At 30.9% G+C, this 25,734-nt stretch overlaps 1 protein-coding gene across 1 annotated transcript in view; it reads left to right on the forward strand.

Annotated features, from left to right (window-relative positions):
* The first annotated feature begins 699 nt into the window (after positions 1 to 699).
* The window catches only part of LOC115877960 (protein 5NUC-like), a 60,160-nt gene continuing 35,125 nt past the window's right edge, over positions 700 to 25,734 (forward strand). The window contains exon 1 of the mRNA XM_030894312.1: positions 700 to 850. The gene's annotated coding sequence lies outside the window, so the exon portion shown is untranslated. The remainder of the gene's footprint in view (positions 851 to 25,734) is intronic.

Raw genomic sequence — 25,734 nt, forward strand, 5'->3', positions numbered from 1 at the left:
TTAATTTCCAAACCTTAATAATTCAATTGGACTTATTTGAAACTCGATAAAGAGAATATATATTATGTTTATTTTATTGAGATTTACCAGCCCTGAAAATATTTGCACTTATAGACTCACCTTGTATAATAAAATTTTCAAACCGAACAAACAACAGATGATTATTAAAATTATAAGTGTCCCAGAGGAAGACAATTGCAAATTGATTAGTTAGTTATGGAGTCACTAAGGACCTTACGTCACTTTAGTTAGAAGATTAACCATTTAATTTTTGCTAATCCAATTTTCTTTGAGCTCTGGACCGGCCCACCGGCCCATCTTTCCACCGGCCCACCAGGAATTTTCCCGTTTTCCCACATGGCCCATCCACCCCTGCGCGTTTGGCTAAAACTGTGTAAAATAACCTAATTGTATGGGAACCCTTTAGGAAAACCAAAATTCCCCTCCAAACCGCGATACGTATTTCAGATCTTCCTAATAGTAGGTACATTACATTTTGTATAAAGATATTCCCCATTGCGACTTTTCAAGCTGTCACCCTGTATAATAGTTCACGCGAATAAAGAAAACTAAAAAAGCTTGCATGTTAATGTTTACAGCCTTTTATAACTAGTTCAAAGCAACCGGTGCCCTTAAATATAACACTTTTACCTTTTACGTTTTTTAACCTCTTCTGATGTCCTTTGCGCGGCGAAAAAAAACCTGTCAAAAGCTGTCGGTACTCGCGGTAATCAGTAGTTCCGGCGCTCTAGCATCGTACGGAGCTAACCAGCGAATCTCGGTTGTTCCTAGTGCTGCTCATTACACATTCCAAACAGTATTCGGATATTTGCAGTATTATTTTCTTTAAGTAAGTATTCTCGCATAAGTCATTTATGAAAATATCCAAAATTTTCCGTTAGCCACATGTAGTCGTAATAATTTTACAGATTGCGTATTTCAAACATTAATAGAAAATAGCATAGTCAGTATTTTATGTTTAATTTAACGAATTATTAACTTACATTTCTCATATACAGTATGTCCTCGGATTGTCTTTACAAAAGGAAAAACTTTTTTATTATTGATATTTTTAGAAAAAAATATTCTTCATAAAAATTTTTGCTTGTTCTAAAATGGTTAATATCCCGTTTATACTTTTCCAAATATCCATACCGTTTTAGAGAAAATTAGAAAAAAAAAGAATATATGTTTGATTTCTTTCTAAAACTAGAAAGGCGTTTCTATGGTAATATAATTTCGATTTCATTCTTTGATAGATGGTTATTATTAATTTTGATTAACGTTATATATTTTTTTTGTGGTTAAAGTATCACATTTTCCCTTTCATTTTCCGATAACTACTACCACCTTTTCCGTAGCACTGAACTAAGTAAATTTTCTGGTTCTTTAACATTTTAAAAGGGAAAAATATGACGTTAATTAAAATCCTATCAACAATAATCTATTTTATCAAAGAATGAAAACGAAATAATATCACCATAGAAACGCGTTTTGATTTTTAGGACCCCAACTATATTTTCTTGTTTTTTCTAATTTTCTCTAAAATGGTATGGAAATTTGAAAAAGTATAAACGGGATTAACCATTTTAGAACAAGCAAACATTTTTATGAAGAATGCATTTTTCTCAAAATCTCAGTAGTAGAAAAGTTTTTCCTATTGTAAAGACAATCCGGGCACATACTGTATGTATGTAGATATTTTTGAAGCATAGAAAGCTTTTTTAAACTTAGAATAATAATTTTTACTAATACTTCCATTCTGTATCTTAAAAATATTTGGTTTTTGTATATTTATAGCTAATATTCATTCAGAGTTAAATTTAATTTGATTATTTATTTTTAATTTATTTTTTATGGCATTTTACTATTATGTCATATGTCATTATGTTTTTAATCTTTAAACTCTAATGGTCATACTTCGTTCGAAAAATACTTAATTTAATTTTTACTTTATTCTTCGTCTCTTTCCTAAAGCTTTCATAGTTATCAATGGTATCCAAAAACAATTATAATTAAAACAATTAAAAGAATAAGAATGGTAACACATCATGATAACAGATAACAATGAAAAATTTGTCTGTATTCATGATATCCGAAAACTTAATAGCTTTTATTAAACATTGCGAAAAATAATGCAATTTCATTTTTTTTAATTTGAATATCTTTAAAAACAACACATTTTTGGGAATATAAATAATATTTTAATTTTTGGATCTACTAATCAGTTGGCTTGGAAATAATTATCGATAACATTCCGCATATAATTTTACATATAAAAAATGACAGCAATCTCCATTTCATAGCCATCGCTGACGCCGTTTTTTTTATCATATTGTACCATAGGCTTTAAATAAAATAGAGACTGAGCATCTCATTCATAAATAGCTGGAACATGTGGTCAGACAATGTCTTGTTATTGTTGTGTTATTGTTTTAGGTTATAACGAGTGCGACACGAGCGATAGATAGGTTGTCTCTGTCGTAATGGTCGTTTCCTTACGACTCTGACGAGAAACGCAACACTGTCTTTCGTTTCTCAAGTACACCTGAACTCTCCGTATCATAACCGGGTAATTTTTTTATTTTAATGAAGCTATCATTAAATTAAAAATATACCGTATTTAAACTTTTTTATATTTTATTAAGATTTAGGAGAGGTTTTTTTGTAATAAAAGTTTAGAAAAAACGATTTAGAGTCCAAAAAGGATAAATATAATAAAACACATGTTATAGAAGAAATTTTATAATCGAAATTACGTAATTTTTGAAATTATTAAAAAATATTAATTTTAGTCAAACATTTACAACCCCTAATATTAATCAAAACAGGATCTATTCTACAGATATAATAGAATCGGCGACAGGGAGAGAAAAAAAATGTTATGATTGTTGTACTTTTTTTTTCTGGTTAAGTAAAGTCTTATTATGTAAATTAGAGAAAACATAAATCTGTTCCATTAAAGCAAGGAAGGTGATAGGAAGTGGATAAAATGAAAACTACATTTATTTAACTCGGTACTGTCTTTATTATACCGGGTGCGTCCCAAAAGTGGCTCATCCCCATATTTTTTTTATTTTTTTCTAATAAAAAAACAATATTTAGTATGTTAATATATGACATAAATTAGGATTGATTGACGTATTCAATTGTTTTTGGTCACTTCCTGTTTCACCCGAAATGAATATAACTTTTAATTTTTAAATGGCACCCTCGGTATATTTCTACTTTATTCGATAGAAAATGACACTCTGAATAGAATGACATATCATATGTCAACTTTTGACATTTTCGCATATGGTTTAATTGTAATTGTAACACGCGGTTCATAACGACAATTTGACTTGAAATACCAAGTGTGTGGTATCAATATATTCATAAAAAATGCTTTTTCCATATATGCTAATGAGTCACCCTTGTTCCATTTGAATAAATTGACATATGATTAAAAATACGATTTGTACATATTTTAACCGGCCTAGACAAGATATGAAACCCATTAGTCGATCAAAACTATTTTTCCAAGGCTCCTTGATTAAAACTTAGGGTTTTTATCAACACCATGGCACCCTGGATTGAAATTTAAAATATGATTTGTTTTTAAGCGATAATGTCAAAAGTTGACATATGATATGTCATTCTATTCAGAGTGTCATTCTTATAGAATAAAGTAGCAATATACCGAGGGTGCCTTTAAAAATCAAAATATGTAATCATTACCGATGAAACACGAAGAAACCAAAAATATCTGAATTCGTCAATCAATCTTAATTTATGTCATATACCTACTACCATACAAATCTATTTTTCTATCTGAGAAAATAAAAAAATTATAGGTGAGTCACTTTTGAGACACACCCGGTATATTAAAAAATATTGTTTCATAATGTAATATGATTTTAAAATTCTTGTATGTTATTTTAGATTCTGAAGATAATTTTAGAATAAACCGGAATATATTTTTAATAAAAACATTATTAATTATTAACAGGGTTATAATAATTATGATTTTGTTACAAAAACCTTTATATAAATGATTATGTAAGACAAAAAATTCAGATTTTACATTTTACTAAAATATTATCTAAATAAGCGCCTTTCTACAACAACGCCACTGACCCCTAATGGGTAAATTGAGAGTTGCCTACCGGTCGAAAGTCGTTTCAAGACTTAAATGGATTATTTAAGTCAAATTTCTTGCAAATTTGGCACTGGCGAACCATATTTTATAATTCTTGAACAGAAAAAGTAAATAAAATAAACACTTAAGGACTACAAGCTAAGAAAATGCGTTAATATAGCCGGGGACATAGTGGCAACAAAGCTTTACCGCACACGTGCGACGCGTACTACAAGGGAATATCTGAATGAAGAGGCGACATCGCCTCTAATCGGTGTTGCCATATTGTAAAGAACTTATCTTTTTTAAATAGTATCCGACTTATAATTTAGTAGTATATTTAATACATCTATGGAATATTAAAACCTACTTCATTAAAATGTAGTATTAATATCTCAATATATGTGTATAACCAGAAAAAAAATATTGATAATATTAAAGACGTGACAACATAGGCTGGATGAGGAAGGCTCGGTCGACTGAAGTAAGCATGTGTACAAAACCAATACCCAGAAGTAAACATGTGTACAAAAAAGATTGTTTGACCGCGTATAGATGTAAATAGTGTAGTCTATATTTTATTTTAAGTCTATGTTTTGTACTATAAGTCGTATTTCAATACAAACGAGCGATGGATAATCGGGGACTTGTAACCAGGGTTCGGAAAACTACATGTTACTTTTAAACACTACATAAACTACATTACATGTAGTTAATGTAGTTTATGTAGAGGGTGTAGTTTATGTAACTTATGTATGTAACTTTCAAATATCAAAGGTTTGATGTGAGGTTTTAATAAGTTGAAGCTTTAAAAACACATAATGTATTTAAAAAAAACAGAAGAAATATGGCTTTAAATATAATATTTACATCATATTATCTCTACTACCCCTCATACAAAGGAAAACTATTCATAATATCAATACATAGTAGTTTATTAACGTAGTTTTCATGTAGTTAATGAACGCGAAAAGACGAAAAGAAGTTTTTGAAGAAAAACTACACGTAGTTAATCAGGTAAACTACGTCTTAATTAACTACTTCCGAACCTTGCTTGTAACGCTCATTCTTTCGAAGCGAAGATACTGCAATTTTTATTCCGATAAACATTTATCTACAGGGTGTCCCAATATTCCGTGGACATAGAACTACTACATATTATTGGAATCAAAATAAGTTCATTGGAGATAATTTACCCCTAGATCATATACTTACGTGGATAAGTAAATCACTATGGAAACTGTCGCAAACATATCAACAACTTTTATTTATCTTCATTTTTTGTTGCACACGCGGTGCTTCTACTCTATCTGACTCATAATCTAACTAATGTCGCGTACTAGAGATAGATTGGACACTGATATAAAACAAATGGGTCCGTCATTTAGAGCCACCTGGTGATCCGGAAGAAACTAATGGAGAGTTTTGGCATAACATAATTTTAGCGTTCCCTTGCTTATTAACGCTAACTAAAACGGTAACGTTATTCAAGCGCAAAATTATTCCTTGTAAAATATAAAATAATAAATATAGACTTTTTTACTACCATTTTATGTTTTATTAGATCATTAAAGTGTAACATCATTAAAACAAAATTAAAATTATAAATACATACATTTTAAACACCAACAATAGATCACATAGCGCTATTTTTTTATTTAACAACTGAATTATATTAGAGTAAAAATATTATAGACTACTAATTAACTGTTACTAAAAATACTCTATATTACCAACTATGTACTCACTTATTTATGATTAAATTATTTTTTTATTTGGTTCATAAATTTATCATTTCTAAAATGTCAAAATTACTTTAATTAAAAAGTTTAGTATCTAACACGAAAATGATGATCGACTCTAAATATCAGAAGATACAAACTAATAAAAACACAAACTATAAACACATCACTGGAATCAATGAACTTTCCGACAAATCAGGAATATCTGAATTAATAATTATTATTTAAATAATGATTTAAAAATAACTTGACGGATCACCAACATTTTATCATTGCCTGGAAACTTATATGGTGAAATTTTGATAAAATAATTTAGTACACACTAAAAACACGGTATGTCGCTAGTGGTAGGAAAAATAATTTTTAGAGGTTACTAGTTTATTTGGTTGCCTGTGATATGCATATACAGGGTGTTTCCTAATTAATCTAAAAAATAAAAAATCGTTAGAAAACGAATTAAGGTGGGCTCTTAATAAGTATATTTATTTTTTTCTCGACAACCGTTTGATGAACAAGAAAAACTGAAAAGATCAATTTTGTTGAAAAAGGATGGCCAGTCAAGAAAAAAATATATTTTCTTTAAAAAAGCAGTGGTGTACCATTTATGTTAAGCAAAAAAATCGATTTTTTTAAATTTTTAACACCCTGTAGAACAGAAAGGAAGTACTTTAGACCTAATGGTTATATAAAAATTGTTTTATGAACACATGAGGAATTACACCATAATTTTTTTAGACTAATTCGAAAACACCCTGTATATTGTCAACTTGACAATGACTGCTGATAAATCAAAAAATACCTTTTCAGTGAAAAAAACCTGATTTTCGCAGGAAAAATTTTGATTTTTATTGAATTAGGACCTGCGTTTGCAAATACTCGTTTGTTTTTTAATTTTCTATCTATCTAAATTTTAAATATCATAGTCAGAAATAGTTTTATTATTTATTAACTGTAAAAATGGTGTTTTCTTGTTGTGTTGCATCTTGCAAAGAAACTAACAAAACTGCAAAAATGTACGTGTTTCCAAAAGACGATAAGGTATGTATCTTAGATAAAAGAAAATATATGGTATTTATTCGTTTGATTTTTTTGTCGTTCGCTTTAAAATCTATAAATCTCAGTCTATTCATTAGACAGCCAGTCGACTTACGATCATTTACATGAAACTCTGTAAAATAAATAAAAAAATAAATTGTAAAATATATATATTCTTATGTTTTATTAAAGTTACTCTGATATACTAATATATCAGTGTAACTTTAAAAAAAATCCTTTGAATTCAAATATAAACATAAAAAACATTTACAGCAGAAAAGGCGAAGGCGCTGGGTTAAACGTAGTCTCCACTAAAAACACGGAGGGGCGCTTTGGCCCAAAATTTTACTATTAAGCTTCATATCTATCTTAATAGTAGATTATTTTTTTTATCTATGCATTTTATCAACTAAGTATCAACTAGACAAAAACTAGACCATACTAGACTGTCATGTCATCTTCATATAGGTATAAATTAGAAACCTGTACTTTAATATCTTTTGCGCCGTCTGGCGATGCGGAAGAAACTAAATTTGTAGTTCTATAAAATTACCATTGAGTGTCTAGGGCATGTACTCTATCTATCCTTGTCGAGGACCTATCGTCCGCGCGCCAAATTTGAACATTAATTTTAAAAATTTAATTTGTAAAATGCTTATATTTGAACAACAAATTGAATGTTTACTGTCACAAAAATTAAATTATATAAAAAAACATACATTTAGGCACACCGTACGAATATCAATATTCTTAGGAAATCTAACCAGAAAGTATGCATGTGGCTTAATATAAATAAAAGAACAACTGAAAACTTTACTTGCCTATGAAAAGATAATTCGGGAACCTTTATATTAGAACTTTCACACACTAAACACTTTCTAGTCATTTTTACGAGTATTTAGAAAGTCAAAAGAAAAAAAAATAGAAATATAGTTGCACAAACTTAAAATTAACTTCTCACTGAACACACTTGCATCCTTGGCTATCTAAAAGCGGTCGATAAAAGAGTAATTAATACAATTTTTAACATAAAAAGCAAAAACCAGCGTCGTTACACAATGGATATAAGATTATGACATATGATTATGACAATATGATGACAACGAAAAGTTGGTTTCCATAACAATGTATAATTTGTACTTTCTAAACCGTATAAAATTGGGATTATTTTGGAAATACGTGCAACCACAAAACATCCCCCTTTAGAACTTCATCTGTCATGTTAAGAAATGAAAGTAAATAATAAAGCGCCTCTCGTGTTTGTTCGCACTCTAAAATTTCAATTAATGCCGTATATATTTTTAATATATTTTTTTAAATTTAAATTTTTAATTGTAAAGTAATATATTACATTTAAATGGAATATATTACATTACAATTATGTGAATTACCTGATTACAAGCTTGTTTTCTAATATTTTTAAATAAAACGAATTGTTAAATTTCAATATAATATGTATATTTGTCGTAAGTATGAAAAAAGTAAAATATAAAATGGACAAACGCTTACTTAGATTGCAATAAAACTTCCACTTTTAGTTTTATCCAACGCAATATTTCTATTTCACAGATAAAAATATCCGATAACACTAAAATCACTGAAACTTCCGCGGCTGACAACAAAAACTGAAAAATATAACGGCACTTTTTGTTTTGGACCTGCATATCAATATTACGCTGTACCATTATGAAAATATCTAATTATAACGTGTAAATTTTAATATTTTAACATGATTTTAACTATTTCTGACAATAAATAACTTCTTGTTGTCAAGATGACATTTAGACGGCAACTGACATATATGTCATAATGTTTGAATTTTAAATATGTATGTAATATCATTTAAATTAATATAATGCAACTTTATACTAAGAAAACACTTATACACTCACAAAATACAAGAAAGTCTAATAATATAGTTTGTAAACAATGAATATTCAAATAAAATTAAAAAAGTTAAGCGCGACCACTTGTGTCAAAATTAGATGATTAAATTCTCGCAATTTTTACACCATTTGATGACCGGTGGCGCCTCTAGTGTTTGTTCGGGCGGTTGGTCTTTTACTCCCACTTATGGTCATTAAAGAAAAAGTTCTAAAGGGGGATGTTTTGTGCATGCAACACATTTTGCGCGTGCAACATTAAGTAAGGTCCTCGAGAAAGACAAACCTATTGAACGTTTCATAAGTGCAATAAAGAGGGTTTGAAAATGGCATGTCGTGAATGTCGGATGTTGGAGACATATTTTAATGCTAAACCAAATACGTTTAAAATACCTATACCGCGGCCTCCCCATAAGAGCAATGAGAGAATTTATGTCCCAGCATTGAAGGAGGACAGAAAATCGAGTCGAATGGTTTCAAGACATAGGTTCATCCTTGTTTAGTCAAACCTCCTACCACACAAGGATAGCCTTATGTAGGAAATGCATGGAAATTCTATAGCCATCCTTTAACATCGGGACAGGAATTTAAGCGGTACCCTCCGTATATGTGCTAAATTTATGGCGTTGATTTATCCACGTAAGTAATTATAATATGATCTAGGAATTTGCCTCTATAGAACAGTGGGGGCTTCGTTTGTCCGTTAGAGAGCATCAAACTTAACACTAAAAAACATATTTTTTAAGATATTTTAAGAACCCTTATTCCGATTTGAATGAGATTTTGAGTGTCTGTGATTTTCTAAGTGCTCTAACATTTGACTTTCGCAAAGATCAAGAAAAAGTACGGGAAGGGTGAAAACTACATTCTACCACTACATAAGTTTTGGCATAAATATTTTCCAACTTCACCGACGACCATTTTTTTTCTCTCTCAAAATTTCATTCAAATCGGATCTTTGAATAAGAAAACTAAGGAAGGAGCATATCAAAAATCTTAGGTACACCGCGGTGGGCCTCAAATATAGCCGACTTAAATTCCGGTTTATCAGTGCCGTTCTAATTTTAATTAAAAAATGTAAAACTATGATGTAGGGTAGACGTGGGGTAGACTCAATAATGTGTTATTTTATTTTACGTTGTGAATAAATGTTGGTAGTTATTAAAATTGTTATAAAAATATATATTTCTAATAAAAATAGATAAGTTATAATAAGTATTTATTAACACAAACATCCGATACGCTACTGAAGCAGGTAATCTTTGACATCTGATCTTTGACAAGTAGTAAATAAAAGCTAAAATGCAAGAAAATATATAATTTAGTTAATTTAAGTGAATTTCATAAATGATCGGTTTACTACACGTATGTATATTATATAGCGACTTACTAGCGAAAAGTTGTTCCATTATTTTACTCAATTTTTGCCGAGATCTACCGCACGCTACACAACCAACTATTTTAGAGTCTTTTTTGATGAATCGCGATAATGTCACTGTTAATTTAAGTTCTGCCACAATTTCCATCTAGATTTACCACCTTTATACAACTATCAGTAGTAGAATAAATAATAAATAACATAAAATAAGCTCCGTAAAGACTGACAAATCCAACAGAACTGTCAAGGATCCCCACCCTAGAGAGCTTTTTCCGCCCACCATGCATGAATACATGGATAGCATTATGCTCCTTCCTTAGTCTTCTTATTCAAAGAATCGGATCAACGGTTCTTAAAATATTTTTTTAAAGTTTGATGCCCTCTAACGGACATACGAACTACTTTTTTATAGAGGTAAATTTGCCCAATGAACTAATTTTGATTCCAAAAATACATAGTAGTTCCAGGGTATATTGAGACACCCTGTATATAAAAATAATTTTACCTTTTACTTTTTTTTAACCTCTCTTGATGTCCTTTGCGTTGCGAAAAAAAACTGTCAAAAGCTGTCGGTATTCGCGTTAATCAGTTGTTCCGGCGCTCTGGCATCGTACGGAGCTAACCAGCGAATCTCGGTTGTTCCTAGTGCTTATTACACATTCCAAACAGGACCTGTAGCAGTATTATTTTCTTGAAGTAAGTGATCTCCCAAAAGTCATTTATGAAAATAAGCAAAATTTTACGTTAGCAACATACCTATAGTCGTAGTAATTTTACAGATTACATATTTCTAACATTAATAGCATACCTACACACGTTTACACATACATAATATTATACACATATAGACACACATCTTATTTTATATTTAATTTAACGAATTATTAACTTACATTTCTCATATATGTATGTAGATCTTTTTGAAGCTTTTCATTCTGTATCTCAGAGATGTTTGTTATGGTACTTACATAGTTTTTATAGTACTTTTAGAGTTAACTTTTATTGGAAAAGTATTTTTTTTAAATATACTTTTTGTGGCACTTTACTACAAGTCATATGCCATTTTGACATATTCCTTTCTAAACTAGTAAAGGAAGATTAGTAAACGAAGGAAGTTTTTTAATCTTTAAAATTTAACGGTCATACAGAAAATATTTAATTTAAAAAGAAAATAAAGATATATTTTAATAAAATCAAAGAACGCTTCGTGTTTTTCCTAAAGCTTTCATATTTTTAATTTAATCCAAATACGGATAAAATTAAATGAATCGAAAGAATGAGAATGGAACAGATTATGATAACAGATTACAGTCAAAAATTAGTTTGTAATCATGATATCCGGAAGATTAATAGAATTAATTAAATGTGATTGGAAAATATAATGTACTAGCGTGTACCAGCGACTTCGTTCGCGTCGAATTAATCATTTGTAATGGTGACGATAAAGCAAAGCAAGAATTTCCATTAACATACAAACTGGATAAAATTTTCTCATATTTATGTCAGCATGAAAAAAAACAATATGGCGATATTATTATATAACTTGGTAATATTTGAGGGGTAGTTTCATCTCGTTGGAATTTGACTTTCGAAAAATCCGTTTGCCAAAAATAAGCTTTTTACGTCAAGCAGTTTAAGCAGAATCGTGGTTAAGAAATTACCCAACTTTTTGGAACACCCTGTATGATTTTTTAAAAAATTTCAAAAAATGTAAAAAAAATAAATAAATTATGCTTGTCTAAGCGTTTTCCCGAAAGACTAACCGTTTTTTATATAACAAATATTGTAATATTTGAGGGGCGTTTTCACCCTCTTGGAATTTGAGATTCGAGAAACCCCTCCTCGAGAACCTCTACACCCCTCAGTCAATCCGTTTGCCAAAAATCAGCTTTAAACGTCAAGCAGTTTCAGCATAATCGTGAATACTCAATGGTGATATTTTATGAAACACTCTGTATAAATTTATAAAAAATCTTAAAATATGTAAAACACCAAAATAAAATATAAGTGTTTAAGAGTTTTTCCGAAAAATTCACCGGTTTTTAAATAAAAAATATTTTAATATTTGAGGGATAGTTTCACCCCTTTAGAATTCGAGTTTCGAAAAATCCCTTCTTATCGAACCTCTACACCCTAAAGTGAATCTGTTTTCCAAAAATCAGCTTTTTACGTCAAGCGCTTTAAGCAGGATCGTGATTAATCAATGGCCAGATTTTTCAAAACACCCTGTATACATTTTTAAAAAATCTTAAAATATGTAAAAAAACAAAATAAAATATACGTGTTTAAGGGTTTTTTCGGAAACTTGACCGTTTTTTAAATAAAAAATTATGTAATATTTGAGGGGTGGTTTCACCCTCTTCGAACTGGAATTTCGAAAAATCCCTTCTTATCGAACCTCTACGCCCTAGAATCAACCTGTATGCCAAAATTGAGCTTCTTACGTTGAGTGGTTTGAGCAGGATCGTGTCAATCGTGTCAAAACGGCGTAAACGATGGCTATGAAATGAAGATCGCTGTCATTTTATATGTAAAATTATATGGGAAATGTCATCGATCGTCATTTCCAAGCCAACTGGACGCCGTTTTTTTTCGATCATACGGTATTAGCAGTATAGATTTTTTTATTTCTTTAAAAACAGTACATTTTTGGAAAGTCACATACTATGTGTATTTTTGGACTCAAAATTAGTTCATTGGACACAATTTACCTCTATACAAAAGTGCTTCGTTTGTCCAATAGAGGGAATCAAACTTTAAAAAAATAAACACATTTTTTCAAATAGTTTAAGAACCGTTATTCCGATTTGAATGAGAGTTTGGATGTCTATGTTTTGCTAAGTGCTTTAACATTTGGCGTTCACAAAAATCAAGAAAAAGTACGGGAAGGGTGAAAACTACCCCTACCCCTACATCAATTTTAGTATAAATATTTTCCAACTCCATCGATAACATATTTTCTTTTGGTAAAATGATCCTTCTAGTATTTATTATATTTTTTCTCTTGTAAAAAAAACGTCGCATACTAGCCAGAGCCGCACGAATCGCATCGACGAAAATGCGGCGCATTCTTGGGCCAGAATGATTTTCGGTCAATGCGGCTAGTGCTGCTGACGTCACACGCAATTCCTTTCACTCTAAGCGGGTAGCCGAATCGAACTAGCCGAAGAGGAGATTAGAAATTCAATACGTTAAGAAAGTTCGCAATTTTTTTATGGCTCATTTTGAAATATTGACAAATTTTTAGTTCGTCCTCAATTAAATATGGTAATAATGTGTGGAATTCCCCTCCTAAAGGTAAAATTTTTGCAAATATTGTGAACCCATAACTTTCGATTCTTTCTCGTGATTTCTTCTTTTTCTTCTATTAGCAAGGGGCTCATAATTATTTCTTGTTCGTTGTCACTGCAGACAGCACTCCGGAAGCGATTGATGAGAAATTCGATTGGCAAATACAGGTGTAGTAGGGGCAAAAAGAAACAAAAGAGCGAATAATGCGGTGAGTGCGGCGCGTTCGGTACGGGTCAGTGTGCGCGACAAGAAAAAAAAGTGCGATTCGTGCGGCGCGTGCGGGGCGTACGGCTCTGGTCAGTGTGCCTTTAGAGGGCACCAATCAAAGATAAACCAGAACGTTAATTAATTTAAAAATTATTAATTTCTTTAAGCTTTTAATGAAGCTTATAGTTATAAATATAATTTGTGATACTAACATAAAATTCCGTATTTTCTCCAAATTGATTATTATCTATACTAATATATAAAATCCTTAAGTGACTGATATACTGATTAATCACGATCCTGCTCAAACCACTTAACGTAAGAAGCTCAATTTTGGCATACAGGTTGATTCTAGGGTGTAGAGGTTCGATAAGAAGGGATTTTTCGAAATTCCAGTTCCAAGAGGGTAAAACCACCCCTCAAATATTACAATATTTTTTATTTAAAAAACGGTCAAGTTTCCGAAACAACGCTTAAACACGTATATTTTATTTAGTTTTTTTACATATCTTAAGATTTTTTAAAAATGTATACAGGGCGTTTCGAAAAATCTGGTCATTGATTAATCACGATCCTGCTTATAGCGATTGACGTAAAAAGCTGATTTTTGGAAAACAGATTGACTTTAGGGTGTAGAGGTTCGATAAGAAGGGATTTTTCGAAACTCGAATTCTAAGGGGGTGAAACTATCCCTCAAGTATTAAAATATTTTTTATTTAAAAACCGGTGAGTTTTACATTGTTGTTTTACATATTTTTATTTAACGATAAGGAGGGGTTTCTCGAATCTCAAATTCCAAGAGGGTGAAAACGCCCCTCAAATATTACAATATTTGTTATTTAAAAAACGGTTAGTCTTTCGGGAAAACGCTTGGACAAGCATAATTTATTTGGTTTTTTTACATATTTTGAAATTTTTTAAAAATCATACAGGGTGTTCCAAAAAGTTGGGTAATTTCTTAACCACGATTCTGCTTAAACTGCTTGACGTAAAAGCTTATTTTTGGCAAACGGATTTTTCGAAAGTCAAATTCCAACGAGATGAAACTACCCCTCAAATATTACCAAGTTATATAATAATATCGCCATATTGTTTTTTCTCATGCTGACATAAATGTGAGAAAATTTTATCCAGTTTGTATATTAATGGAAATTCTTGCTTTGCTTTATCATCACCATTACAAATGATTAATTCGACACGAACGAAGTCGCTGGTACACGCTAGTATCATAATAGGTTTTATGCGCCTCCATAACTTAATGTGACAAAAAACATTTTTTGGAAGTCAGCTTTGGAAAAATATTTTATTTTCCTTAAGAAGTATGCACGGTGGTGATATTTTTTACAACAGATAAAAAATGTAGTAAATACTAGAGGGATCATTTTACGAAAAGAAAATCGGCCGTCGGTGGAGTTGGAAAATATTTATACTAAAATTTATGTAGGGGTGAGGGTAGTTTCACCCTTTCCGTACTTTTTCTTGAATGTTGTAAAAGTTAAATGTTAAAGCTCTTAGCAAAACATATAAACCCAAAATATCATTCAAATCGGAATAACGGTTCTTAGAAGATCTGAAAAAATGTGTTTGGTTTAGTAGCGGATAAACGAACCACTTTTGTATAAAGGTAAATTGTGTCCAAATTGTTTTTATTCCAAAAATACATAGTAGTTCTATGCCCACGGAATATTGGGACACCCTGTATAATTAAATATCGAATCAAACGAAACTTTAACTAATATTGTAAGTAGTACTTCAATAATATTGCCAGAATTATAACTACCTATAACTATTTAATAGCAAATGAAATCTCTCGTTACTACTTATGGTAATAACCTTTGAAAATAATACATGTAAAATTTAATTGTCTCAATACCTTGACAGTTACCTTGCTATTTCCGTATGTTTACTGTAGATTAATTTAATCAAATTATTCTGTCTTCCTTTTATCACGTTAACTACCTAGATAAAATATATTATATTTTTTTATGAAACAATTATTATTTAATGCTTTTCTTATAATATTTAATAAAATAAAAGTAATAAAACGTTTGGACCCAAATTCAAAAATAACAATACTTGAAGTGGAACCTTGTGTTATATTTTGGCAACAAAACTGATTACATTTTTGTAATGCATGTTCGAGTGTATGTCTTACTCAAAATTAAATGAAAACTACTAGAACTTAACTGTTTAATTTATGACAAAGTACATTTTTGGCTGGCTTATAAATTTTAAACTAATAATATCTAAAAACTAATAATCACTACCAGAAATTAACTATATTTTAACTTACTAAAATTCTACATAAACAAAGTTTTTATTATGGATACTTGGGGGGTTCAGACCCATTTTTGCTTCTCGCAGGTTTCAAAAGAAAATTTTTCGATTGGATGTAAAGCCGCGTTCCCACTGGTGAAAATTTGCGACGGACGAACTGTACAGGGTGTCCCATTTTCGTGTGTTTTAAAGGGTTCCTCGTTTGTGAGTAGTTTTCACATTACTTCGCTACGTTTTTTTTTGGAAATAAAGATACTTCATAGAGATCTGATGTGATAGCCCTCTTGGCAGTGAAACCCTGGACGAATTTGAATGACGCGAAAACCCGCGTAATTGAGACACAGTTGATATGCTCTCTGAATTTTCGCAATTATTTTAATGTTTCAAATAAATATATAGGCGTTTTAATCGCCCCATTATCACCCACATCATTGTGGTTGACTGGTCAGTAATACTTTTGCCGTTGTATCCTTAGTGTGCCCGCTAGCCAATTTTTTAAGTATAATTTTTACAGAAGGTTTTACGACGTTGTTGATGTCTTGAGGATGGTATAAATAAATTCCAAAAGCTTGACAATTAGCAAAGTGAGTCCAAACCCTTCCGACTGCAACCCCACTAGCTCTTAGATTCTATAGGGTGTTTCAGAAAACAGTGCCATCTTTCGTGGGGAGATTCCGCACGTAAAAATAAGATTTATTTTTCATATCAACATAGGTCCGATTCTGCTTTGTTTCGTAGCTACAAGGTGTTAAAGTCTTAATATTTTTTCGATTTATTATAATTTCCTTCCAAGTGCTTTTAGCGTTTCGAGTGAAATTTTGAAGGTAAAAGTTACTATAAATGCGACATATTTTAAAGCTAAAAAAGTGTCGACATATTCACCAAGGACTTGCATATGGGTTGTCACTGGAATATTTTCTAAAAAAATCATGTATGCCACTGACTTTTTTTCTTGTTAGCGAAATATGTGTAAGCAGTTTAATGCGAATTAAAAGTTATCTTTTGATATTTTCTCGATTTCGGCCTCCTTGATGAGATAAACCCAATTTTATTAAGTTGTCTTGATCCAAGTCTAATAGCAACCTTTAAAAAAAAATTAATATCGCTAACTTTTAACGATTAAAGTTTTAAATAAGTGCTCATTGATTCCTCATCAAATAATATGAATAAAAGTTCCTATATAAACATTAGTATAAAAATTCAGTATAGTATGAAAATGCATTGTTATAGAGTTACAGGATGTTAAAACTTTTGAAAACTAACCTAACCTAACCCATATGCACGTCCCTGATAAAGACACTTTTTCAGTATTAAAATATACAGGACACTTGGAGTAACTTTTACTCTCATTAATTGTTCATTAGTTTCTCTTTGGTAAAGCTTGGATGTGCAAGTCCCATTTTAACGAGTTGTCTACAACAAGTCCTAAGAATTTCAGAGAGTCCAAGACGCGACGTCAATACGACAATAGTGGTGTTATTAAGTACAAAAGGTTGTATAGTACTTTTATATGACAAAACTTTAGTTTTTGAAAGGTTGAGGCTAGTGATGGGAAAAACCGATTAATTTCAATAATCGAGTACTCGAGTATCAAGCGATTGCAATAACCGAGTGATCATTCGAGCGAAATTTCGTATCTCGTATTTAAAAATACGGTTTTTTGCCCGTCGCATGTTGTAAGTTGTGGCATAGGAGATTAGAATCGCACCAAGATTTAATGGTGCGTAAGTCACTGGATATAGTATATATCCAGTGATTACGGCACTATGTATACTATATATAGTATATATTATATTGTTATAGAATAGCGTCGCCGCGGCAGTCACTGCTTGACATTAACCGCGAATTCAAAAGAATTTAACAATATGGTGCCGTAACATCTGGGCCGCTCCAAGTGAAACTAGTATCGTCCGCAAAGAGGCAGATTTTACCGCTAATGTCTAGATTTGCAATGTCGTTGATAAACACCAGAAACAAAATAGGGCCAAGTACTGAACCCTGAGGGACACCACATTCTATAGGCTTACAAGAAGACATAGACGTATCAATCCTCACAAGCTGCCTTCTCTTGCCAAGATATGACTTAAGCCATTCGAGCAGCACTCCCCTGAATCCATAGTATTGCAATTTGTTAATTAAGATATTATGATTTGCACAGTCGAAAACCTTAGAGAAATCACAGAAAATTGTAGCTGTAGAGTGATGAATGTGTGACATAGAGCAGTGTCTAAGAATCAAGAATCTCTGAATTCTGAACTAAGTAATATTAAAACCGATTTGGTTCAGAATGGTTAATCACAATCTAAGATAAATTGTACTCATCTTTCGAAAACGTAGATTTCTGCCGGAGAGATGCTGGGGTAGGTGTCCATTGATACGGAGTATTTAATTTTCGGCCTAAATACTCCTATCCCTGTCTCTGCTTTGGTTTTGGAAGCATCAGTATACCACGTTATGGTATGGTTTTTTACATGCTGAGCAAAAGTTTCTCTCAAAGTAGTAAATTTTTGGAATGTCTTTAGATTTAAATCACTTCTAAATTCGAAAAGTATAACTCCAAAATGCTTACTTCAGACCTATACATAATGTAATGTCTCGAAATTAATATAATTCCAACATTCATTCAACTTAACATTAAATGAATTTTGCCTTGGAAAAAAGATAGATCAATACAAAGAAACATGTCACAGTACAAATTAGCTAAATTCGTTATTTCATAAATGTAATGATACATATTTAACAAAATTTATTAGAAATTTTCAGAATCCATCATCATTAAGGTTGATTCTCACTATACCTTCCGTATCAGCTACCTTCCGTTTCCGTTCCGTTTACATAAAATATTATATCATGTAAATGAATAGGATAATGCACACTATCCGTTCCGTATCCCTTCCGTTCCATATCCTTTACTTCCATACATTTTTTGGCGGACGGACTGAAGCGTCAACAGCGTTGTCAAGTTCTTATATTTGTACCAGCTCTGTTAACATATTTTTGATATTTATTTAGTCTTTCACCTCTAAAATAAAACCACCTCTTAAATCTATTCCCTTTTCCAAAAGATACAAATATTTAAAATAAAACTTTTGTAATCATATAAATTATTGTACCACAATAAAAATTATGGTTAGGTTAGGTAGTACTAGGTAGTAGTACTGATACAGAACGGAAGCATTTTGTATAGCGTGAATACAATGAAATATACGCAACGGATTTGGAATGGAAACGGAAGGTATAGTGATAATCAACCTAATCGTCTCTTTTTGAAAATTATATTTGGTTTACAGATCCTAAATCGTGCAATAGCACGCTGGTCGACTGCCATATATCTAATTATCTTATTTATTTTTATAAATCCGTTGAAATTAAATCGAACGAGCAACTTATATTTTATGTCTTAAAAAATATGCAATATGCGAGGGAATATACAAAACACTATTAGTTGAATCTATAGGAATGGGGCAATATGTTTATTAAATTGCTGCTGGTTTTCTGCCGACAACGCGTTACATTTATGACGAATACCTGTACATTAATAATATTGCCAGAATTATAACTACCTATAACTATTTAATAGCAAATGAAATCTCTCGTTACTACTTATGGTAATAACCTTTGAAAATAATACATGTAAAATTTAATTGTCTCAATACCTTGACAGTTACCTTGCTATTTCCGTATGTTTACTGTAGATTAATTTAATCAAATTCTTCTGTCTTCCTTTTATCACGTTAACTACCTAGATAAAATATATTATATTTTTTTATGAAACAATTATTATTTAATGCTTTTCTTATAATATTTAATAAAATAAAACTAATAAAACGTTTGGACCCAAATTCAAAAATAAAAATACTTGAAGTGGAACCTTGTGTTATATTTTGGCAACAAAACTGATTACATTTTTGTAATGCATGTTCGAGTGTATGTCTTACTCAAAATTAAATGAAAACTACTAGAACTTAACTGTTTAATTTATGACAAAGTACATTTTTGGCATGCTTATAAATTTTAAACTAATAATATCTAGAAACTAATAATCACTACCAGAAATTAACTATATTTTAACTTACTAAAATTCTACATAAACAAAGTTTTTATTATGGATACTTGGGGGGTTCAGACCCATTTTTGCTTCTCGCAGGTAGTTTGGTAGTTAGTACTAGCCTTGTTTATATATATTCTTAAAGTTGGTCAACCTCTCGACAAAATGTGCTGCCTCTGGCGAACAAATCGCAAAGCTTTAAAAGAATGAAGCATGTAATTAGGGGCGGAGTCAAAAATATCGATTATTTGCGGTATTTCCCTCAGAGTAATGTAATAATATAGCTCGGATTTTTGCGAACTAGAAATAGGGCTCAGCTGATTAAGAAATTTAAACAAAACTATTATTTCGTTGTTGATTTTCGATTATTTTTACTGTTATTTTAAGGATTCTAAACCGTATTTAACAAAGAAATAACAATTTTCAATATGTTGGTACATTAATGCTAATTACTGGTAATTATTAATATTTAAAAAAAGTTACATACACTTACTTTATTTCTATTTGACCCAGGGCTATAAAATTTTATTTCATTCTTCGATCATTTTATTCTAAATTGAGGTTTTACGTTTTTAAGATAATTTTTTTTTTTAGAAAACAAAACGTTTGAATCAAATTCAAACCATTTAAATCTTTATTACACGAAATAAATCTTTCTTAGCGTAAAACATGGTCAGAGTCAAGTTTGCTTTAACTTTGTACCATATGAAAAAAAAACGGCGTCCAGTTGGCAGGGAAATGACGATCGACGACATTTCCGACGGTCGACGACATTTCCCACATAAATTTACATATAAAATGACAGCGATCTTCATTTCATAGCCATCGCTGACGCCGTTTATTTTCGATCAGGAATTATAAAAACTGAAAATATCATTATGTTTTAACTCACAAAGCCCGTTAAACCATAAAACTTTCTAGTATATTGTTTTATTAGGAGTAAAAATGACACTTTTCGTGGCGAGACTGTAGGTTTGACATACAGCCGAAGCACAAAAGTCATTTTTACTCCGAATAAAACATGCTATTTTTTTCAAACGCCACAAATAATGTTTTAAACAATTTCAAACGTTCCAAATAATATAAAAATATTTAAAACTCATACCTTGTAAGTAATTATCATGATACAAAAAAAACAAGGTATGATATTGCGCAGGTTGGTCACCACGTCACAGGTGATAAACGGCAATATTGTCAATCATGTCGCAAAAATTAATACTTTTGTGACGTTTGAAAAAAAAATAATATTTTGAAACTAACTGGTATACTATTTTTCTGCCACAACAAAGTTATTATACAGCGATAAATGATAAGATCATATTATACGCTACTGGGTAAAAAAAACTGGCTAAATTTTATCAATAATACTCCATTTCAAAAGTTATTTTCCAAAATAATTAATATTTTTTAATAATTGATTGCAATTAATATTATTTGACTAGTTTAATTTGATTAATTAATAAGACTAGACTAGTTTCATTTAAAATAAATTTGATCAGATTTTTTTCGTATATTCAACTAACAGAAAAGTAGAAGGAAGATTATAATGTATCTATCACAATATTTAAAAGATAATACACTAAAAATATTATAAGGTACATGAGTTATAATTGCGAAAATATCTTTTATTTATTATTAAGAAACGTGGAAAATTGTTGGCAGACGTTTTTCTTGTCGCTAAAATGCCGACAGACAACGCGAAAGAGGCATGAAATTTTAAAAATTATTAAAAAATGAAATTTGAAGAATGAAAAAAATATGGCGTACATGCATGCCGATTGGTGGAATGTCATATTTGTTTATTTTAAAAGCCGTATGCAAAAGGGCAGACAAAAATATCGTCCCTAAATCAGCTGCAGACAGTTATCAAAAGCGCGATATTACTCTAGCGCTTTCAGGGAACGCTTATATTATAAATATATTTTTTTATTATTTCAAAACAGATATCATACATTTACTATTCTTTCTCACCTATTTGTATCTGACTCATCCTACTGCAGATCCCCGCTCTCACAAACGAGTCTTCCTCTGAGTCGATATCTGCACCGTAAAATTTTTATAGACTTACAGGTATTATGTTTCAATTGATAACGCGGCCAGCGTTTCCTGAAAACGCTTATACAGGGCGAGTCTTAAATAAGTGAAAATACTTTTAAGGGTGATATATTTCGACCCCAAGAACACGTCTATGAGTTTTTTTTTCGCAAAAAAAGATATAAAAAATCGTGCATTATTTTAAAATTTTCCTATATATTTTAGAAAACTTTTTAGAACTGCCTGTTCACCGCAAATTTACCAACGGTATAATTATTTCTTGACCTATCATGCTTACGGCTTTACTCTATAGTTACGACACTAAAAGAATGAATGCAAATATACAGAAAAAAAAACATGTGGCTCACAAAATTATTTAAAAATAAATCAATTTCTTTTTAAATTTTCAAATTTGAATAACCTCGTTTATTTTGGACTTATTTGGAAAACGGTAAAAATAAAATATTGTTTCTTTTATAGAGGTCTACCAGCTCTGAAAATATTTGCACTTATTCGAGATTCACCCTGTAGAGTAATATCGCGTTTTTTATAAATGTCTACCGCTGATTGAGCCAGGATTTTTTTGTTTATCCTTTTGCATACGGCTTTTTAAATAAATAAACATGACATTCCACCAATCGACATGCATGTATGCGATGATTTTTTTTTGTCAAATTCCATGCGTCTTTCGGGTTGTCTGCCGGCATTTAACCATGAGAAAAATGTCTGTCAACAGTTTTACACATTTCTTAATAATAAATAAAAGCTATTTTCGCAATTATAACACGTGTACCTTATAATATTTTTAGTATCAAAATTTCACCCTTTCGATTGGCCGCCCCCGTTTTAAGCCCCGGGATCGCGCTGGCAGACATGACTATTTCATAATGGCTACAAAAAAGGATACTTCACACAAAAAATTAGCCATGTAACGATGATAAGGTTTTTTATGTAGCCAGCTCTTCGTCTATAATCGAATGATTCTTCTTCTAAAGAGCTTGTTTGTTTTTAAGAGCATTTACCAAATCCAACTATCTATTTTTAGATTTTTAGTATTATCTTTTTTGTTTTTTTTTTCAATGAACTATACAACCTCTGATTCAACAAAGTAATTTTATCGAATGGCTAAGTATTTTTTATTGTTAAAATAGTCCAATTAAACATTGTTATCAATTGATACCGTGCAATATGTAATATTGTTTAATGTACAATAAAATTCGTTTATTTTGAATTCAATTATTCAATTGAGTTATTCCCAACGAACAATATTGTTGAACTATCTATACCGGGTGAGTCTCAAAAGTGGCTCACCCTATAGCTTTTTTTTATTTTTTCAGATAAAAAATCGAGACTTGATATGTTAGTATATGTCATAAATTAGGATTGATTGACGTATTCAATTAATTGCTTTCGGTCACTTCATGTTTCACCGGAAATCACTGCAACTTTTGATTTTTAAATGGCATGGTCTTTATTCGATACAAAATGACACTCTGAATAGAATGACATATCATATGTCAACTTTTTACATTTTCGAATATGATTTATTTGAAATAGCAACAGGCGATTCATAACGACAATTTGAATGGAAATACCAAGTGTGTGATACCAAATTATTCGTAAAAAAATGCTTTTTCCAAAAATATGCTAATGCGCTACCCTTGTTCTATTTGAAAAAAATTGAGATATGTTTAAAAATACAATTTGGGCATCTTTTAACCGGCCACCACATGGCTAAAAACATTAGACGATGAAAACTATTTTTCCAAGGCTCCTTCGGAGAAAAATTAGGGTTTTTGACACAGCCGTGGCACTCTAGATTGAAATTTAGCATACAATTTAAGCGAAAATGTCAAAATACATATGATATATATATCATTATATTCAAAGTGCTATTTAAAAATCAAAAGTTGTAGTAATTTCCAGTGAATCAGGAAGTGACCAAAAATAATTGAATACGTCAATCAATCCTAATTTATGTCATACCAAATTTCGTTTTTATATCTTGAAACATAAAAAGATTATATGGGTGAGTCACTTTTGAGACGCACCCGGTATACAGGATGTCCCAATATTCCGTTGACACAAAACTACTACGTATTTTTGGAATCAAAATAAGTTCATTGGAGTCAATTTACCTCTATACAAAAGTGCTTCGTTTGTCCGTTAGAGAGCATGACATTTAAAAAAATAAACGCGTTTTTTAAGATAGGTATTTTAAGAACAGATATTCCGATTTGAATGAGATTTTGGGTAGAGAGAATTGTAGAATGAGTAAGAGGGGGGGGAGGGGGGTTAATCACTGCCAGGGCCTATTTTTCATCTGGTCGGGCCCTAAGGCCTAAGCAAAAATTTGGGCCTTCTTTTCCAGTAAAATTCAAAAATTCTCTTGTTAGTTTGGGTTAAAAAAATAAAACAATTATTTTTATTTTTATTTTTTTAATAATTTAAAAAAATAAATAAACATTATTATATTCAACAAAATAAATAATGAAAAAAGAAATTAATTCTAATTTTAAAAAATAAATATTTTTTTTAACAAAACCGAGAACAAAAGTTAGGTACCTAAACAAAATTTCTAATAGTAAATTGACAAAATAAAAAAACCTTTCTTTTAGTGAACAAAAAACAAAGTAAACAATAACAATAAATAATAAATACACAAGTAAATATAATTAAAAAAAATGAAAATATTTATATAACAAAACTTAAACAAACTCTTCTTCACAAACAAAAAAAGCACCAATACCTGCCCTAAAACACAATGGGAAATTGATTTTAGACCCGGTAGATCTGTGCAGCACATGGAAAAGCTATGGACAATTATTATTTGAAGACCAAAGAGAAGACAGACAACCTCTCAGTTGTGAAGACTGGTCGGGCCCGGAAATTCTTGAATCTGAAGTTCAGCATGCTATGAAAGCTATGAAAAATCGAAAAAGCCCCGGTCATGACAACGTGCATGCAGAAGTTCTTAAAATATTTGACTCAAAGCATCTCACATATCTATTCAATCGAATATACGATACGGGTGAAATTCCAAACGACTTGCTAAAATCAACTTTTATAACAATTCCCAAAAAGGTATCTCCAAAAGACTGTAGTGACTACAGACTTATAAGTCTAATGAGTCATGCTCTGAAACTTTTTCTTCGAGTCATGCATGGTCGTATATACTCGAAATGTGAAGAAAAAAGCGGAGAGACACAGTTCGGCTTCATCAAGGGGCTGGGTACCAGAGAGGCTTTGTTTTCAATCAAGCTACTAATCCAGAAATGTTATGATCAACGCCAAGATGTCTTTGTGTGCTTCATAGATTATCAGAAGGCTTTCGACAACGTTAAACACGATATTCTCCTAAACAGACTGCTCGAGATAGGAAAAGACGCCAAAGACATTAGAATCATACAGGAACTATATTGGAACCAAACCGCAGAGATAAGAGTTAACAAAAATTTATCCACAGACACCTTCAATGTCTGTCAACGAGTCCGCCAGGGCTGTATACTGCCACCAATACTTTTTAATATATACGTCGAAAAAATATTTCAAATGGCCCTGGAAGGAGAAAGTGGAGGAATTAAGATTAACGGAGTTCCAATTAACAATATAAGATATGCAGATGATACGGCAATACTAACACCAACTTTAGAGGATCTCCAGAAAATAATAAATAAGATAGGGGACATGGGAAATCGTTTCGGTCTTAAAATCAACGC

Source organism: Sitophilus oryzae, unplaced genomic scaffold, assembly GCF_002938485.1.
Source record: "Sitophilus oryzae breed Bouriz unplaced genomic scaffold, Soryzae_2.0 scaffold_1499_pilon_pilon, whole genome shotgun sequence".
In the NCBI taxonomy this organism is placed as follows: Eukaryota; Metazoa; Arthropoda; class Insecta; order Coleoptera; family Curculionidae; genus Sitophilus; species Sitophilus oryzae.